This window comes from Lissotriton helveticus (assembly GCF_964261635.1).
Source record: "Lissotriton helveticus chromosome 1_1 unlocalized genomic scaffold, aLisHel1.1 SUPER_1_unloc_25, whole genome shotgun sequence".
Lineage (NCBI taxonomy): Eukaryota > Metazoa > Chordata > Amphibia > Caudata > Salamandridae > Lissotriton > Lissotriton helveticus.
Genome location: NW_027611665.1, coordinates 1,661,703 through 1,680,632, shown reverse-complemented (window position 1 = coordinate 1,680,632; position 18,930 = coordinate 1,661,703). Strand labels below are relative to the sequence as shown.

At 48.5% G+C, this 18,930-nt stretch overlaps 1 long non-coding RNA gene across 1 annotated transcript in view; it reads left to right on the top strand.

Annotated features, from left to right (window-relative positions):
* The window catches only part of LOC144805796 (uncharacterized), a 186,756-nt gene extending 169,882 nt beyond the window's left edge, over nt 1-16,874 (top strand). The window contains exon 3 of the long non-coding RNA XR_013605602.1: nt 16,651-16,874. This is a non-coding gene — a long non-coding RNA (uncharacterized LOC144805796). The remainder of the gene's footprint in view (nt 1-16,650) is intronic.
* The last annotated feature ends 2,056 nt before the right edge of the window (nt 16,875-18,930 follow it).

The window sequence follows — 18,930 nt, the reverse complement described above, 5'->3', positions numbered from 1 at the left end:
ATGTTTGTAACCTGGTATGTGGCACCAGGTAAAAGTTGCTTAGAGGGGACTATGCCATCGGTCACCATGGTGATGCTAGCCCCTGTGTCTCTAAAAGCTTCAACTTTCAAACCATTGATGATGGGTTCTTGTCTATACTTGCTCAAAGTATTTGGGCAAGCAGAGAAGTTGGCAAACCCCATGCCAGTCTCATAAACAAGATCATTGGGTGATGGGGACCTGGATAGGCCAGGGTCCACCTGAGCTCCAACAGTAAACCCACCCAGATTCCTGGGTGTGCTTCCACTTCCTGGGGGATTACTGCTGACAGTAACAGGAGGTGTTGAAGCTGGCTTTGGAGGTATATTTTCTTTATTGTTATTCTTGGGACAACAGTTGTCTGTTTTGTAATGCCCAACCTGTTTACAGGCATAACAATAAGGCTTTTTCTCAGTTGAAGAAGTGTCTTGGGACCCACCCCCATTCTTGGAGTTTTGGGGCCCTGGGGAAGTCTTTTCTTTATTTTTATCCCCACCCTTATCTTGAGGCTTGGTAGACTCCTTCTTCTGGTTACTGTCCTGATTCTTAGGCCTAATCCTGGTTCTGACCCACTTGTCTGCCTTCTTTCCCAATTCTTGGGGAGAGGTCAGATCAGAGTCCACCAGGTGCTGGTGTAAGAGCTGGTTCTGACAATTACTTAGGATCTGCTCCCTCATAATCAAATTATACAATCCTGTAAAGTCATGTACTTTGCTGCCATGTAGCCAACCCTCCAGAGCCTTAGTAGCACAATCTACAAAATCAGTCCAGTCCTGAGTCTGTGTCTTCTGGGTGTCTCTGAACTTCAACCTGTACTGTTCAGTGGTTAAGCCAAACCCATCTATTAGAACACTCTTCAGGACTTTGTAATTGTTTGCATCCTCATGTCTAACAGTGAGGAGCTTATCTCTCCCTTTCTCTGAAAAGGAGTACCATAAGATTGCTGCCCACTGTTCCTCAGGAACCTGCTGTACCATGCAGGCTCTCTCAAGAGCAGTCATCCATTTGTGGATGTCATCCCCTTCTTTGAAGGGGGGCACAATCTTTGTCAGGTTTCTACTATCATAGGACCTGGGTTTCTCTTTAGGAATATTGCTGCCACCAGTGACATCTAAGCCACTTAATTTCTGCTCTCTTGCCAAGGCAAGTTTAGCTTGAGCTAAGGTAAGTCTAGCTTGACTCAGGGCTACCTCCTCTCTCTCTATCTGGAGTTTGACAGCCCTCATTCTAGCCCTATGCTCAGCTTTCTGAGAAGCAGTCATGCCTCTCTCTGATTCTCTGGAGGCACTAGAAATATGAGAGTCCCCTGAGGGAGATCTCACTCTTCTGTTGTCTGGGAGAATCACATGTTGGGTTCTGGGGAGGTGCTGGCCCTCTCCATTCCCCAGTAGGTCCAAGTTGGCCTGGCTAAGCCTGGCAACTGGAACCTGGCTACCCTGTTCCTGAACTTCTAAGTCCTCAACATCTGAGTCCTCATCTAAGTCATCATCATCCTCCTCTTCAGGGGGATCAGTTACAGGGGGGTTCCCTCCATTTCCTGTGTCTAGGGAAGCTGCTTTAGCCTTCTCTAAGTCATCCTGTTCTAGGATTTCTACCAGGATTAGGCAGGTGGGGCTTCTGCCCCTTTTTAACCCTCTTGCTTTGCACAAGGCAATCAAGTCTCTGCGGGTTAGTTTGTCATATCCAAAAGTTGCCTGGGTAGGGTCAACTGTCACAGGAGCAGACCCTGAGGCTTTTCCTGTGTCAGACATGGTTACTAGTGAGGTGTAAGTGGTGCACTTACCTACACTAAGTGTTTTCCTACTGTACCTTGCTAGTTAGTTGTAGTCAGGGTGTGCTAATCCCTTCAACCTACAACTACTAAGTTCAGTAGAACTTAATATGCTAAGCTTTTGATTTATATGTACCTAGAGGTACTTGATGTGATCTTTCAATTTGATATACAGATTGCAATGGTAAAACAACAGCAAGCTCAAATCCGCACCGCTGCTCACCAATGTGAGAAGTTGGCCTGGTAGGGGATGTTTCCAATTCTGGAACCACCTACTACCTGACCAAACAATCCCTTATGGTGTCTGGTTGTAAGTCAACCTTATTAGACAAGCTATCCTAGGGGTAGCATGGACTAAGCAGCCTAAAGGCTTAACTTAAGAGGTCGTGTTAAGCGAGCTGTTTTACCACATACAATCCTGTAATACCAAATGAAAGGACACCACACAAGTATATATTATAAAAATATATGTGTTTATTACTAAAAACAATCCCCAGTATTCTTTATGAATAAAGGGGCACAAGCGTTAAATCAAAAGCACTGTTTAAACATACAAGTTGCACAATTATGGATGAGGGCGGGTGGCCACTCAAACCATATACTAAACAAGTGGTATAAGAGAGGCCACTCGAACAGTGGTTAGGCCTAGGGCCTAGGGAATCGCTGGGAGCAGTCAGGACAAGCAATGCTGAAGTCGGGAATGGCCCTCGGGATTCGGGAGATGTGCGGAAAGCGCACGCATGCACCAATGTTAACCAATGGTGCGTAAAATTCATAAAGTTAAAGTTTAAGGACACTTCCGCTGAACCTAGAGGAACAAAACTTGACACACAGACCCTAGAGGTGTGCACCAGTGTGGGAACACCGGCGGATCAAAGTTACCTCACCCACAGGAAGTGGGTGCACAGGGTCGAAGTGGCGTCGGGTTTTGACACGCAGGCTCTTGGTGCTTGAAGCTGAAAGGGCTGCAGGCAGGGTGAAGATGAAGTGTTCGGTGGAGTCCAAGGGTGGACTCAAGTTGTAGAGTACCTGAAAGCAGAGGGGACAGAGTCTGGGTCACTCAGCAGTGACCAGGGTGGAACCAGGACGGAACCAGGCAATGTCGGGGGCAATCAGGTGGTCGTCGAGGAGCTTCTCTCCGCTGTCACGTGGGCTCTGGGGCATCTGCGACGTCCAGGAGCAGGTCACGATCTGTCCCACGCAGGCTCTCACCGTCGGTGCAGTCGGCTTCAAGTTTGGAGCAAACAAGCCTTGGTAAGAGCAATCCACGCAGGATCGTAAGATTGCTTCTCACTCGGACCAGGAAGGTCAGAGTCGGGGCTCCTTTTCAGGGGAGCTGGTGTGGATCTGGAGCAACCAGATTCACGAGTCTTCTTAGGTAGTTCGTCGGCACAGGGACCACTAGCCAGCTGGCAAGTGACCGGGCCAACGCGTTGAGCCAAATAGTGCCAAAGGGCCCCACGCAGCACTCGTCGAGTGTGGAGGGCTGAACTTCGGCTCAGGAGTAGCTCAGGGTGGGGGCTTCTCAAACCCCGGTGCACAGCTTCGAGGGTCACTTGTGGGCTGCACGGTCAGCGTCTCGTGGTCAATTCAAGATGGCGTGCCCCACGCTTCCGGTCGCCTCCACGGGTCTCAGCTCTGCAGGGACTGTGGATCGGGCTGTTGGAAGGCAGGCAAGCTTAATCTCGTTGATCTCAGTCGCTCGAGTTCCGGCGGGAACTGCAACTAAGTAGACGTCGAGGGCTGGATGGTGCCTGCTGCTGCAGGGTGGTCACTCCTTGACCACAAGGGAGATTCTTCGGGCTTCCACGTTGAGATGGAGGGCGAAGGGTCCAGAATATCGTTTCAAATGTTTCTTCCAGGAAATCTGATGTGCATTGGCACTGCTCCCACTCTTATTCCAATCTGGGGGGCGTGATTACCTGCTAGGTCCCCTCCTATGGGTGGGACCCAGGAAGTGGGTGGATACACCCCCTTCCTTTGATCCAGGCCGCCCTGGCACGAGGGCTGGAGTGCCCCAGAACCGGTTTGGCCGGATTATGCAAGGGGCAGCCTTGTGCGCCCCAGGCAGTGTCTGGTTTCTTTCAAACCTCCCTGCTACAATACACTATCTCCTGTCTGGAGGGCAGTGACACCCTCCTGTGACAGGAAACCCTTTGTCCAGGACCCATTTGGTCGAGTTTCGGTCAACTGCAGGGGTCCAGACATTTGTCTGTGGCAGAGGCATCCATTTTGTGGATCTTAAGGTCTTTGGAGAAATTAACCGCATTTAGTAAAGGAACATGTCTTACCCCTCTAGAGGGGTGGAATGCCATCCCCGTCGCCAGAACTGGCGAGGGGATGGTATTCCAAAGCGTATGACACCTTACACGACATGTTTTGATAAAGCCAAACCAAAGTTGCTAAATAACCGCGAGGATTATAAGGCACTTAATAGTATATGGTATGGCATTATCCTGAAACAGCTTAGGGATTTGTTCCCGACGGCTGCAGACAGGCTCAGCTCATGCTAGAGCTCCATCTCACATAAAACCATGCACCCAGCCTCCAGGATTGGTGAGGCCTGACTATAGGAGTGGCTCACAGGTTTACATGTGTCCAGATATAGGTTTAGACATAGGTATACTATATCTAAGCAAGGGGTGTGTACACCACCTTACCCCAGCTGAGTGATCAGCCAGTTGTGTCAATTTAAGAACCAGCCAGGGGTGGCAAAAGATGTGCTGCAGCCCCTGGTAGGCCTTAGTGGCTCCTATGCCCTGTGCACCTATAGTGCATTATACAGGGGCTGACAAGGAGTCCATTTCCAATTGTGGTATGTACCTAGGGTACATGGAATCCATTTTACAGAGAGAGCAGATGGCCTGGGGCCCTGATTAGCAGGGAACCAGGTCAACTAAGTCAAAAAACCAGCTAAACACAGGCAAAAAATCTGGGGTAACCATAGTCAGGTAGCCACCTTCCTACAATCTTTAACCCGCCTGCAGCCCTTTCAGCTTCAAGCACCAAGAGCCTGCGTGTCAGAACCCGACGCCACTTCGACCCTGTGCACCCACTTCCTGTGGGTGAGGTAACTTTGCTCCGCCGGTGTTCCCACACTGGTGCACACCTCTAGGGTCTGTGTGTTAAGTTTTGTTCCTCTAGGTTCAGCGGAAGTGTCCTTTAACTTTAACTTTACAACTTTTACGCACCATTGGTTAACATTGGTGCATGCGTGCGCTTTCCGCACATCTCCCGAATCCCGAGGGCCATTCCCGACTTCAGCATTGCTTGTCCAGACTGCTCCCAGCGATTCTCTAGGCCCTAGGCCTAACCACTGCTCGAGTGGCATCTCTTATACCACTTGTTTAGTATATGGTTTGAGTGGCCCCCTGCCCTCATCCATAATTGTGCAACTTTGTATGTTTAAACAGTGCTTTTGATTTAACGCTTGTGCCCCTTTATTCATAAAGAATACTGGGGATTGTTTTTAGTAATAAATACATATATTTTTATAATATATACTTGTGTGGTGTCCTTTCATTTGGTACTACAGGATTGTATGTGGTAAAACAGCTCGCTTAACACGACCTCTTAAGTTAAGCCTTTAGGCTGCTTAGTCCATGCTACCCCTAGGATAGCTTGTCTAATAAGGTTGACTTACAACCAGACACCATAAGGGATTGTTTGGTCTGATAATAGGTGGTTCCAGAATTGGAAACATCACCTATCAGGCCAACTTCTCACAGTGGGGCACGCCATCTTGAAAAGACCACGAGACGCTGACCGTGCAGCCCACGAGTGACCCTGGAAGCTGTACACCGGGGTTTGAGAAGCCCCAACCCTGAGCCACTCTTGCACCGAAGTTCAGCCCTCCACACTCGACGAGTGCTGCGTGGGGCCCTTCTGCTCCATTTGGCTCAACGCGTTGGCCCAGTCACTTGCCAGCCGGCTAGTGGCCCCTGTGCCAACGAACTTTGAAATTCGACCTGCGAATCTGGTTGCTCCAGATCTGCACCAGCTCCCCTGAAAAGGAGCCCCCACTCTGACCCTCCTGGTTCGAGTGAGAAGCAATCTTCCGGTTCCGGGTGGATTGCTCTTGCCAAGTGTTGTTTGCTCCAAACTTGAAGCCGACTGCACCGACGGTGAGAGCCCTCGTGGGACAGATCGTGACCCACTCCTGGACATCGCAGATGCCCCAGAGCCCACGTGACAGCGGAGAGAAGCTCCTCAACGACCACCTGATTGCGCCCGACATTGCCTGGTTCCGTCCTGGTTCCACCCTGGTCACTGCTGAGTGACCCAGACTCTGTCCCCTCTGCTTTCAGGTACTTTTCGACTTGAGTCCACCCTTGGACTCCACCGGACACTTCTCTTTCACCCCGCCTGCAACCCTTTCAGCTTCAAGCACCAAGAGCCTGCGTGACGAAACCCGACTCAACTTCGACCCTGTGCACCCGCTTCCTGTGGATGAGGTAACTTTGCAACGCCGGTGTTCCCACACTGGTACACACCTCTAGGGTCTGTGTCTTAAGTTTTGTTCCTCTAGGTTCAGCGGAAGTGTCCTTAAACTTTAACTTTACAACTTTTACGCACCATTGGTTAACATTGGTGCATGCGTGCGCTTTCCGCACTGCACCCGAATCCCGTGGGCCTCTCCCGACTTCAGCATTGCTTGTCCCGACTGCTCCCAGCGATTCCCTAGGCCCTAGGCCTAACCACTGTTCGATTGTATCTCTTATACCACTTGTTTAGTATATGGTTTGAGTGGCCACCCGCCCTCATCCATAATTGTGCAACTTTGTATGTTTAAACTGTACTTTTGATTTAACGCTTGTGCCCCTTTATTCATAAAGAATACTGGGGATTGTTTTAGTAATAAACACATATATTTTTATAATATATACTTGTGTGGTGTCCTTTCATTTGATATTACAGGATTGTATGTGGTAAAACAGCTTGCTTAACACGACCTCTTAAGTTAAGCCTTTAGGCTGCTTAGTCCATGCTACCCCTAGGATAGCTTGTCTAACAAGGTTGACTTACAACCAGACACCATAAGGGATTGTTTGGTCTGATATCAGGTGGTTCCAGAATTGGAAACATCCCCTATCAGGCCAACTTCTCACATTGGTGAGCAGCGGTGCGGATTTGAGCTTGCTGTTGTTTTACCATTGCAATCTTTTTATCAAATTGAAAGATCACATCAAGTACCTCTAGGTACATATAAATCAAAAGCTTAGCATATTTAAGTTCTACTGAACTTAGTAGTTGTAGGTTGAAGGGATTAGCACACCCTGACTACAACTCACTAGCAAGGTACAGTAGGGAAACACTTAGTGTAGGTAGGTGCATCACTTACACCACACTAGAGTCATGTCTGACACAGGAAAAGCCTCAGGGTCTGCTCCTGTGACAGTTGACCTTACCAAGGCAACTTCCAGCTATGACAAATTAACCCGAAAGGACTTGATTGCCTTGTGCATCTCAAGAGTGTTAAAAAGGGGCAGAAGTCCCACCTGTCCTATCCTGATAGCCATTCTAGAACAGGATGACTCAGAGAAGGCGAATGAAGTTCCCTTAGAGTCAGGAGATGGAGTGAACCCCCCTGTAACTGATACCACTCCAGAGGAGGAAGAAGAAGAGGAGGAAGAGGAGGAGGATGGTTCAGACATAGATGGACCTGAAGATCAGGAGCTAGGGGTTAACCAAGGTAAAGTTGCCAGGCTTAGCCAGGCCAACTTAGACCTACTGGGAAATGGAGAGGGCCAGCACCTCCCCAGATCCTACCATGACATTCTCCCAGGCAACAGAAGAGTGAGATCTCCCTCAGGGGACTCTCATCTTTCTAGTGCCTCAAGAGAATCTCAGAGAGGCATGACTGCTTCTCAAAAGCTAGAGCATAGGGCCAGAATGAGGGCTGTCATACTCCAAATAGAGAGGGAGGAGGTAGCCTTGGCTCAAGCTAGACTTGCCTTGGCAATAGAGCAGAAATTGTGTGGCTTAGATGCCACTGGTGGCAGCAATATTCCTAAAGAGAAACCCATGTCCTATGATAGTAGAAACCTGACAAAGATTGTGCCCCCCTACAAGGAAGGGGATGACATCCACAAGTGGATAACTGCTCTTGAGAGAGCCTGCATGGTACAGCAGGTTCCTGAGGAACAGTGGGCAGCAATCTTATGATACTCCTTTTCAGAGAAAGGGAGAGATAAGCTCCTCACTGTCAGACATGAGGATGCAAACAATTACAAAGTCCTGAAGAGTGTCCTAATAGATGGGTTTGGCTTAACCACTGAACAGTACAGGTTGAAGTTCAGAGACACCCAGAAGACACAGACACAGGACTGGACTGATTTTGTTGATTGTGCAACTAAGGCTCTGGAGGGTTGGCTACATGGCAGCAAAGTACATGACTTTACAGGATTGTATAATTTGATTATGAGGGAGCAGATCCTAAGTAATTGTCAGAACCAGCTCTTACACCAGCACCTGGTGGACTCTGATCTGACCTCTCCCCAAGAATTGGGAAAGAAGGCAGACAAGTGGGTCAGAACCAGGATTAGGCCTAAGAATCAGGACAGTAACCAGAAGAAGGAGTCTACCAAGCCTCAAGATAAGGGTGGGGATAAAAATAAAGAAAAGACTTCCCCAGGGCCCCAAAACTCCAAGAATGGGGGTGGGTCCCAAGACACTTCTTCAACTGAGAAAAAGCCTTATTGTTATGCCTGTAAACAGGTTGGGCATTACAAAACAGACAACTGTTGTCCCAAGAATAACAATAAAGAGAATATACCTCCAAAGCCAGCTCCAACACCTCCTGTTACTGTCAGCAGTAATCCCCCAGGAAGTGGGAGCACACCCCGGAATCTGGGTGGGTTTACTTTTGGAGCTCAGGTGGACCCTGGCCTATCCAGGTCCCCATCACCAAATGATCTTGTTTATGAGACTGGCATGGGGTTTGCCAACTTCTCTGATTGCCCAAATACCTTGAGCAAGTATAGACAAGAGCCCATCATCAATGGTTTGAAAGTTGAAGCTTTTAGAGACACAGGGGCTAGCATCACCATGGTGGCTGACTGTATAGTCCCCTCTAAGCAACTTTTACCAGGTGCCACATACCAGGTAACAAACATTGATGGCGTCAAAAACAATCATCCCATGGCAGTAGTAAGTCTCAGCTGGGGAGGTGTCATTGGCCCAAAGAGAGTGGCAGTGTCATCAAACTTGCCTGTAAACTGCCTACTTGGTAATGATTTGGAAATCTCAGCCTGGGCTGAGGTTGAACAGTAAACCCATTCTAGAATGGTAAATTCCAATGGAAAGGTTAGTGGGGCTGTAATGGCTACAGCCCCAATCCAAGATGTCCTTCCTGAAAAGGTTGGTAGGGCTGAGAAACTCTCTGCCCCATCTTTAGCAAAAGCTCTTCCTGAACAGAATAGCAAAGCTGTTATGATAACAGCAGAAACCCAAACTGAGTCTTCTCCTGGAAAGGTTGGTGGGGCTGTGATGGCCACAGCCCAAACTCAAACTGATATGTGTGTTGTGAAACCTGAAATGATGGATAACTCCACACAAACTGAGAGCATGGAGGAGGAAGAGAAATCTCCCCCTCACCAGACTTTAGGACAGGATCTGCCTCCTCAGGGAACTGATGTTACCCCTGATGAAGGAACTGCCCCAGAGGTTGTTAGGCCTGGCCTGACAGAGCCTCTGATGGCGGTGGACCCTTCTCAGGTGGGACCCAGTCTGGAGCAGGTAACCTGCCCCTCTCTCCCTTGCCTTAGCCAGCCCAGGGCTGCAGAGGACAAGAAGGACAGTGAGACCCGGAGGGCCCCCTGTCACATAAAGCACCCCCATCAACAGATTAGGGGCACCAAAACTAGTAGCCCTAGTGAGGTGAAAACTTTAAAAACTCCTGAGGGAGCCCCCTTAAATACAGTTAGGGACCTCCCACAGATGGATTCTGTTGGGCACAGCCAAACCTGGGACCCAAAGGGCCCAAACCTGAACTGTCCCTCCAGCAAGCCAAACAGAGGGACCCAGCCTCCAGCTTTAGGTAGCCAGAGATTGACCCTGAGAGCACAGTGCAACTCAGTTAAAGAAAGAAAGGCACACATGGTGGAAGATAATTGGAGGAAGCTAAGCCCTAAATTAGTAGAGCCTCACTTCAGTACTCCATATCCAAACCAGCCTTTAACTTTGCATAAACACACCCAAGGTAGTGATTCCCTATGGTGGAGACCCTCTAATACCCCAAGGGTGAGGGACTGCTTAGTGGACCATGAGACAGGGGGTACCCATGCTAGTGCAGGTACTTCCTTATATGGCCACTCAGGCAATATAGGCTTACCTGGCCAAGGATAGCCTTATCTCCTTTCGTTTGGGGGGGGTTGTGTAGGAAGGTGGCTACCTGACTATGGTTACCCCAGATTTTTTGCCTGTGTTTAGCTGGTTTTTTGACTTAGTTGACCTGGTTCCCTGCTAATCAGGGCCCCAGGCCATCTGCTCTCTCTGTAAAATGGATTCCATGTACCCTAGGTACATACCACAATTGGAAATGGACCCCTTGTCAGCCCCTGTATAATGCACTATAGGTGCCCAGGGCATAGGGGCCACCAAGGCCTACCGGGGGCTGCAGCATATCTTTTGCCACCCCTGGCTGGTTCTTAAATTGACACAACTGGCTGATCACTCAGCTGGTGTAAGGTGGTGCAATCACCCCTTACTTAGATATAGTATACCTATATCTAAACCTATATCTGGACACATATAAACCTGTGAGCCACTCCTATGGAAGGCCTCATCAATCCTGGAGGCAGAGTGCGTGGTTTAATGTGAGATGGAGCTCTAGCATGAGCTGAGCCTGTCTGCAGCTGTCGGGAACAACTCCCTAAGCTGTTTCAGGATAATGCCATACCATATACTCTTAAGTGCCTTATAATCCTCGCGGTTATATAGCAACTTTGGTTTGGCTTTATCAAAACATGTCGTGTAAGGTGTCATACGATTTGGAATACTATCCCCTCGCCAGTTCTGGCGACGGGGATAGCATTCCACCCCTCTAGAGGGGTAAGACATGTTACTTTACTTAAATGCGGTTAATTTCTAAAAGGACCTTAGATCCACAAAATGGATGCCTCTGCCACAGACAAGAGTCTGACCCCCTGAAGCTGACCGAAACTCAGCCAAATGGGGCCTGGACAAAGGGTTTCCTGTCGCAGGGGGGTGTTACCACCCTCCAGACAGGAGATAGTAGATTGTAGCAGGGAGGTTTGAAAGAAACCAGACACTGCCTGGGGCGCACAAGGCTGCCCCTTGCATAATCCGGCCAAACCGGTTCTGGGGCACTCCAGCCCTCGTGCCAGGGCGGCCTGGATCAAAGGAAGGGGGTGTATCCACCCACTTCCTGGGTCCCACCCATAGGAGGGGACCTAGCAGGTAATCCAGCCCCCAAAATTAGTATAAGACTGGGAGCAGTGCCAATGCACTTCAGATTATCCTGAAGAAACATAAGAAATGAAATTCTGGACCCTTCGACATCCTACTCGACGTAGAAGCCCGAAGAATCTCCCTTGTGGTCAAGGAGTGACCACCCTGTGCAAACAGGCACCATCCAGCTATCGATGTCTACTTTGTTGCAGTTCCCGCCGGAACTCGAGCGACAGAGATCGACGAGATCAAGCTTGCCTGCTTTCCAACAGCCCGATCCACAGTCCCTGCAGAGCTGAGACCCGTGGAGGCGACTGGAAGCGTGGGGCACGCCATCTTGAATTGACCATGAGACGCTGACCGTGCAGCCCACGAGTGACCCTTGAAGCTGTACACCGGGGTTTGAGAAGCCCCAACCCTGAGCCACACTTGCACCGAAGTTCAGCCCTCCACACTCGACGAGTGCTGCGTGGGGCCCTTCTGCTTCTTGTGGCTCAACGCGTTGGCCCGGTCACTTGCCAGCCGGCTAGTGGCCCCTGTGCCGAGGAAAACTTGAAATCGACTTGTGAATCTGGTTGCTCCAGATCTGCACCAGCTCCCCTGAAAAGGAGCCCCCACTCTGACCCTCCTGGTTCGAGTGAGAAGCAATCTCCCGGTTCCACGTGGATTGCTTTTGCCAAGTGTTGTTTGCTCCAATCTTGAAGCCGACAGCGCCGACGGCGAGAGCCTGCGTGGGACAGATCGTGACCTGCTCCTGGACGTCGTAGATGCCCCAGAGCCCACGTGACAGCGGAGAGAAGCACCTCGACAGTGACCTGATTGCACCCGACATTGCCTGGTTCCGTCCTGGTTCCACCCTGGTCACTGCTGAGTGACCCAGACTCTGTCCCCTCTGCTTTCAGGTACTTTTCGACCCGAGTCCACCCTTGGACTCCACCGGACACTTCTCTTTCACCCCGCCTGCAGCCCTTTCAGCTTCAAGCACCAAGAGCCTGCGTGACGAAACCCGACTCAACTTCGACCCTGTGCACCCGCTTCCTGTGGGTGAGGTAACTTTGCTCCGCCGGTGTTCCCACACTGGTACACATCTCTAGGGTCTGTGTAGGAAGGTGGCTACCTGACTATGGTTACCCCAGATTTTTTGCCTGTGTTTAGCTGGGTTTTTTACTTAGTTGACCTGGTTCCCTGCTAATCAGGGCCCCAGGCCATCTGCTCTCTCTGTAAAATGGATTCCATGTACCCTAGGTACATACCACAATTGGAAATGGACTCCTTGTCAGCCCCTGTATAATGCACTATAGGTGCCCAGGGCATAGGGGCCACCAAGGCCTACCAGGGGCTGCAGCATATCTTTTGCCACCCCTGGCTGGTTCTTAAATTGACACAACTGGCTGATCACTCAGCTGGGGTAAGGTGGTGTAAGCACCCCTTGCTTAGATATAGTATACCTATATCTAAACCTATATCTGGACACATGTAAACCTGTGAGCCACTCCTATGGAAGGCCTCATCAATCCTGGAGGCAGAGTGCGTGGTTTAATGTGAGATGGAGCTCTAGCATGATCTGAGCCTGTCTGCAGCTGTCGGGAACAACTCCCTAAGCTGTTTCAGGATAATGCCATACCATATACTCTTAAGTGCCTTATAATCCTCGCGGTTAAATAGCAACTTTGGTTTGGCTTTATCAAAACATGTCGTGTAAGGTGTCATACGATTTGGAATACTATCCCCTCGCCAGTTCTGGTGACGGGGATAGCATTCCACCCCTCTAGAGGGGTAAGACATGTTCCTTTACTGTAATGCGGTTAATTTCTCCAAAGACCTTAGATCCACAAAATGGATGCCTCTGCCACAGACAAATGTCTGGACCCCTGCAGCTGACCGAAACTCGGCCAAATGGGTCCTGGACAAAGGGTTTCCTGTCACAGGAGGGTGTCACCGCCCTCCAGACAGGAGATAGTGGATTGTAGAAGGGAGGTCTGAAAGAAACCAGACACTGCCTGGGGCGCACAAGGCTGCCCCTTGCATAATCCGGCCAAACCAGTTCTGGGGCACTCCAGCCCTCGTGCCAGGGCGGCCTGGATCAAAGGAAAGGGGTGTATCCACCCCCTTCCTGGGTCCCACCCATAGGGAGGGACCTAGCAGGTAATCACGCCCCCCAGATTGGAATAAGAGTGGGAGCAGTGCCAATGCACATCAGATTTCCTGGAAGAAACATTAGAAATGAAACTCTGGACCCTTGGACCTCCATCTCAACGTGGAAGCCCGAAGAATCTCCCTTGTGGTCAAGGAGTGACCACCCTGCAGCTGCAGGCACCATCCAGCCCTCGACGTCTACTTAGTTGCAGTTCCCGCCGGAACTCGAGCGACTGAGATCGACGAGATCAAGCTTGCCTGCCTTCCAACAGCCCGATCCACAGTCCCTGCAGAGCTGAGACCCGTGGAGGCGACCGGAAGCGTGGGGCACGCCATCTTGAATTGACCACGAGACGCTGACCGTGCAGCCCACGAGTGACCCTCGAAGCTGTGCACCGGGGTTTAAGAAGCCCCCACCCTGAGCTACTCCTGAGCCGAAGTTCAGCCCTCCACACTCGACGAGTGCTGCGTGGGGCCCTTCTGCTCCATTTGGCTCAACGCGTTGGCCCGGTCACTTGCCCGCTGGCTAGTGGTCCCTGTGCCGACGAAACTACAAAGAAGACTCGTGAATCTGGTTGCTCCAGACCCACACCAGCTCCCCTGAAAAGGAGCCCCGACTCTGACCTTCCTGGTCCGAGTGAGAAGCAATCTTCCGATCCCGCGTGGATTGCTCTTGCCAAGTGTTGTTTGCTCCAAACTTGAAGCCGACTGCACCGACGGTGAGAGCCTGCATGGGACAGATCGTGACCTGCTCCTGGACGTCGCAGATGCCCCAGAGCCCACGTGACAGCGGAGAGAAGCTCCTCGACGACCACCTGATTGCGCCCGACATTGCCTGGTTCCGTCCTGGTTCCACCCTGGTCACTGCTGAGTGACCCAGACTCTATCCCCTCTGCTTTCAGGTACCCTTCGACTTGAGTCCACCCTTGGACTCCACCGGACACTTCATCTTCAACCCGCCTGCAGCCCTTTCAGCTTCAAGCACCAAGAGCCTGCGTGTCAAAACCCGACGCCACTTCGACCCTGTGCACCCACTTCCTGTGGGTGAGGTAACTTTGCTCCGCCGGTGTTCCCACACTGGTGCACATCTCTAGGGTCTGTGTGTTAAGTTTTGTTCCTCTAGGTCCAGCGGAAGTGTCCTTAAACTTTAACTTTATGACTTTTACGCACCATTGGTTAACATTGGTGCATGCGTGCGCTTTCCGCACATCTCCCGAATCCCGAGGGCCATTCCCGACTTCAGCATTGCTTGTCCTGACTGCTCCCAGCGATTCCCTAGGCCCTAGGCCTAACCACTGCTCGAGTGGCATCTCTTATACCACTTGTTTAGTATATGGTTTGAGTGGCCACCCGCCCTCATCCATAATTGTGCAACTTGTATGTTTAAACAGTGCTTTTGATTTAACGCTTGTGCCCCTTTATTCATAAAGAATACTGGGGATTGTTTTTAGTAATAAACACATATATTTTTATAATATATACTTGTGTGGTGTCCTTTCATTTGATATTACAGGATTGTATGTGGTAAAACAGCTCGCTTAACACGACCTCTTAAGTTAAGCCTTTAGGCTGCTTAGTCCATGCTACCCCTAGGATAGCTTGTCTAATAAGGTTGACTTACAACCAGACACCATAAGGGATTGTTTGGTCTGATAATAGGTGGTTCCAGAATTGGAAACATCACCTATCAGGCCAACTTCTCACAGTCTGTGTCTTAAGTTTTGTTCCTCTAGGTTCAGCGGAAGTGTCCTTAAACTTTAACTTTGTAACTTTTACGCACCATTGGTTAACATTGGTGCATGTGTGCGCTTTCCGCACTGCTCCCGAATCCCGTGGGCCTCTCCCGACTTCAGCACTGCTTGTCCTCACTGCTCCCAGCGATTCCCTAGGCCCTAGGCCTAACCACTGTTCGATTGGTATCTCTTATACCACTTGTTTTGTATATGGTTTGAGTGGCCACCCGCCCTCATCCATAATTGTGCAACTTTGTATGTTTTAACTGTGCTTTTGATTTAACGCTTGTGCCCCTTTATTCATAAAGAATACTGGGGATTGTTTTTAGTAATAAACACATATATTTTTATAATATATACTTGTGTGGTGTCCTTTCATTTGATATTACAGGATTGTATGTGGTAAAACAGCTCGCTTAACACGACCTCTTAAGTTAAGCCTTTAGGCTGCTTAGTCCATGCTACCCCTAGGATAGCTTGTCTAACAAGGTTGACTTACAACCTGACACCATAAGGGATTGTTTGGTCTGATAATAGGTGGTTCCAGAATTGGAAACATCACCTATCAGGCCAACTTCTCACAGAATAGGAATGTCTTACTTTTCTATAGGGGTGGCACTGCCACTGGCCATACTTCATCCACTCAGCGTCTGCTCTACTACATCATACACTTCTGCTATCGACGAGGAGGATAAAGAAGATAACATCCAGGCTTACAAAGTACGTCTATGATTCTTCTTAATGTCTCAAATGTACCAAAATTTCTTTTTGTTAACAACCAACTAAGACCCTTTTCATTATATTTTGGAAACCGCTGTCTTCTTTCTTATGTTGAATTGCATTCAACAAAACCATTTTTTACAGTCATAAATAAATATTAAGACTCGCTCGTCCTTCGTTTCACTCTTCTTTAGCTTTTCGTTCTTCACATCCCTAAACTACATCTGATCTGATATGACTTGGCTTTAAAATAAAAATTGGCCAGCTGAGTTCAAGTGAAATAGAGGGGACCATTGGTTACCAGAGAAGTACAGCCACTAATGCTATTACAAGTCAAGGTTGACTGTCTTCTCCGTGATAGCCCAAAAAGTAGTTATAAATTAGTAAATGTTCTTGACAGTACAGTGTATTATACTAGTGTACTGTGTACTACTGTACAGTACATCATACACTCCTTTACGAGCCTACTCAAAAAAAATTCAATAAGTAAGGAGTATAATAACTTACCACCATCCGCCGCCGCTGAGCCTTCCCCCCCAGCTCCTCCTGTTGGCACCGCCGCATCCAGAGTGGACCCCTCCGCACTGCTGGCCCCGGCACTGATGGTCACCTGTGCCGCATCAGATGTTGTGACGTCTAGGAAAAACATGTCATATTTTCAGATGCCATACACAACCCCCTATTTTGTCTCGTAATGGAAGGAAATGTTACATAACACATTTTGTATTACTGGGATTGAAAAAATGTTACGGTTTTGGGGAGGGTGTTAACCTTTTAGATGCTTATTCCATTAAATGCTACACTTCTTCTTTTGACAACTGATTAATGCTTGCTTAACGTGCACCATTTTTCTCATTACAGAAAGAAGATTCCATTGCCCTTCTGCCAGACGATTCACCAACTACTACTGAGTCACCACCAGCAGTACTTAAGTACTTTAAAGAAGGTGGGGGCTCACGCACAGTTATTCTACTAATTTCCTGTGTCTGTTAGTGTTAAATATTTTTACGTTTGAGTCATACTAATTTCATTCATGGGAATGTTGTTTAAAGTAAACTTTAACGTCATCTTCATCCATAAGAATACTACGCTATTAAAAATAAAGAAATAATGTTTTCATTTCTCAATTGAAAATAAAAATGTTAAACTAACAAACACTGTGTGGTTTTTGTTCACGAGTGAGTGAGCGGAAAGGTTTGAACTACTGCACTTGGCAGTCATGTTTCAGTGACTCAGATAGGCCGGGACTCGGAGGTAGTCTCTCTTCTTCTGTTCTTCTGGGTCGTAAAATCATTGGTCAGACATTCTAGATAGTCGGTCAGGGGAATGGGGGTTCAACTTCTGTTCGGACTGAGGTATGTCGAAAGTCGAACTGCACCTATCATCAACAATATACAGTGTCAAGCGCACACAACCTAAGTTTATTCGATAGTTTGTGATGTGTTCTTTGATGGAAGGACAAGACCAGACTTTTCTTTTTTTATTTGTTCCTTTCCTTATTTATTGTATCACAAAATGGTATTTGTATAAATGCAAACCAGCCGACACGTGTTTCGTCAAAAACGGGGTTGACCTGTGACTCTTCAGGGCTGTTGAAGTTAGGCTGAGATCAGTATCGTCGGACCGGTGATAATTCCAATACTTTCGAGAACTGACAGAAGTCCCTCACCGTAACCGGCTTACTGACAAGCCTCAACGATGGGTCAAGCGGATTTGCTTGCCCGTCAGTGACCGACCGTATACTGAACGGCGGCACAACTCACATTCCCTGTTCGAAAGAGCACCTCCTCTGCGCACACGGGAACATTACTCACCGATGCCTGATTAGGACCGGGTTGGAATTATCACCGATCCGACGATACTGATCTCAGCCTAACTTCAACAGCCCTGAAGAGTCACGGGTCAACCCCATTTTTGACGAATTACGTGTCGGCTGGTTTGCATTTATACAAATACCATTTTGTGATACAATAAATAAGGAAATGAACAAATAAAAAAAGAAAAGTCTGGTCTTGTCCTTCCATCAAAGAACACATCACAAACTATCGAATAAACTTAGGTTGTGTGCGCTTGACACTGTATATAGACTTATAGAAGGCAGAGCTCCTCTCTCCCTTCTCTCGCAGAGAATAGGGTCATCTCTGATCAAGCTGCACCAACAATTTACAATCATAACAACTACCTCGAACCTACCAGCTGTTGAGCGCCGTGCTATTTCTGAACAAAAACCCTACGCCGAACTTTGAACCTATCATCAACAATGTCCTATTTATCTTGTTCATACTTCTTTGTGTGAAGAATAGTCCCTGAAACACTAGCGGTATGGGATGTGCTCCTCTCAAATCAAAAAGGCAACTGCTACCTTTTACTTGGTGTAAACAATGACATTTTGTTGTTGGAAAATGTCAAAGCACTTACATTAAGAAGACTGGAATAGACAGCAAGGGCAACCCAGAGGACTGCACTCAGTGCCTAGAGCTATTGCTGTATCAGAGTTTTGTTTCACACCGTTTGCCGAATGGACAAGCTTAGCTACCTACACAGACCGACTCATAATTGTAAATAGTAGTAGCACAGAGAGTGATGGTAGAGGCAGGATAAGAATGTAGAAAGTAGTCCACATTAGAAGAAGATCAAAGACTATTTTGTAGAACATAGAATTATTAGGAACCAGTTTGTAATGAATAGGAGCTGTAAAAGTTAGGGAAGTATAAGTATTAATATAACAATAGAACAACTTACTGGGGCCAGCAGAAGAGCCTGCAAGGGACTGCTCCTGTTCACCTTCTGCCACCGGAGTCTCTGTCGCCGTCGCCTTGCCCCTGGGAGGTCCTGGTGATCATGAAATAATGAAACACAACATGGATGATTGTTTTTTGGGAAATATTTGATTTCTTTGTACTCAATCTAAAATTATGTCAGGGAAACAAATTGCATCTGATCTGGTCAAGTCCCCCATTCACACCTTCATTCATACTACCGTGCTTCCCATTAGACCCACAGACATTCCGCACCCAGCTCCAGATAGGGGCGGTGCCAAAGTTCCTGGCGCTCAAGGCAAAATTCAATTCACCTGCAAAGAGAACCCCAGGAATTGCTATTAAAAGCTGTTTACTGCAACGACAAGGAACCTCATAAGCC